This window comes from Hylobates moloch, unplaced genomic scaffold, assembly GCF_009828535.3.
Source record: "Hylobates moloch isolate HMO894 unplaced genomic scaffold, HMol_V3 SCAFFOLD_12, whole genome shotgun sequence".
Lineage (NCBI taxonomy): Eukaryota > Metazoa > Chordata > Mammalia > Primates > Hylobatidae > Hylobates > Hylobates moloch.
The window spans coordinates 29,853,738-29,855,043 of NW_026652287.1; the positions used below are offsets into that span (position 1 = coordinate 29,853,738).

At 39.3% G+C, this 1,306-nt stretch overlaps 1 non-coding gene across 1 annotated transcript; it reads left to right on the top strand.

Moving 5' to 3' along the window:
* Positions 1-701: 701 nt before the first annotated feature.
* On the top strand, positions 702-766 carry LOC116479766 (U7 small nuclear RNA). The gene has a single exon (XR_004371279.1). It is a non-coding gene; the product is annotated as a U7 small nuclear RNA (small nuclear RNA).
* Positions 767-1,306: the final 540 nt, after the last annotated feature.

Sequence of the window (1,306 nt, forward strand, 5' to 3'; positions counted from 1 at the left end):
AAAAATTCAAGGACACATTTGAAAGTGAGGTCCAGGCCTTCTGTCCTCAACAGCATTGATTCTAATTCTGATTTGTCATGGATTAATAATACTGCATTATGCTTTTCAGTTTACAAAGCACCTTTATATCCAAGTCTCCTTGCATTCTCATGCAAGGGGACAAATGTACAAAGAAGCTGAGGGGTAGAGAAGGTAACTAACTTGCCCACATGATATAAGCAGAAGTGAAAGAGTTTAGGTCTGCAGTTCCCACACTCTGGTGTTTATCAGAGTCCCACTGAGGGCTTGTGTGCTGGGCCCCAACCCAGAGTGTGTGAGTCTGCAGGTCTGGAGTGGAGCCTGAGAACTTGCATTTCTCACAAATCCCCAGGAAAATATTGACGCCCCTACTGCTCCAGGGACCACACCTTGAGGACCATGAGATTAAGAGACAGACCATCTGAGTCCTAACCCAGGGCGCTTCTCTTTAGGCCACGCTTCCCGTGCACCACAAATGGCCATAACTCCCACTGACTTTCTATCCCCACTGTTTAAAATTGATCTTTCTTTAAAATGTAAAACACAAAGTTGTATTTGAACATTTTAAACCTGTCAACAGAATGTCTCCCACTTTACTGAAACACTTTAACAATAATGGAAAGCATATATATGTATTTTTTTCCTACTAGGAGGGAAAGAACAATTACTAGTCACGGTATTAAAGGTTGTTTGTTAGTTTTTAGAATTTTTCTAGTAGGTTTTCCGATTTTCAACAGAAAACACCCCCATGAAAGTAAATCAATCAACCAATTGTCTATTTAAAGAAAAACTATAATTTAACAAGAAAATCTAAACTGTTGAGTGTATAGTAGCATTCATGTACATGGCCCCATTTGCCAAAAAGAGACATGTAAGAGATGAAATATATGTGCAACCTGGTTGGAAACGGTATTTCCATGTCCTGAATCCTGTGTAACTGTTCACAAAACTACATATCTGAGACATATATTAGAAGAACTCCACAGTATTTAGGAAAAGCAAATTATTTCCACTTAGAAAGGAATTAGCATATTCCAAATTTCCATTATTAAACTTCACTTACCTTAAAGCAAACTCTCTCAAACTCAGCACCATTGACACTTTGGCCTGGATGATTCTTTGTTGGTGGGGTCAGGAGGTTAATATGTGCACTATACGATGGTAAGCAACATCAAGGCCCTCTACCCACTAGATGCCAGTAGCACTCCCTTAATTGTAACAACCCAAAATGTCTCCAGACATGGCCAAATGTTGAAAACCCAAACTTTAGGAGAAAAGAACTCAAATT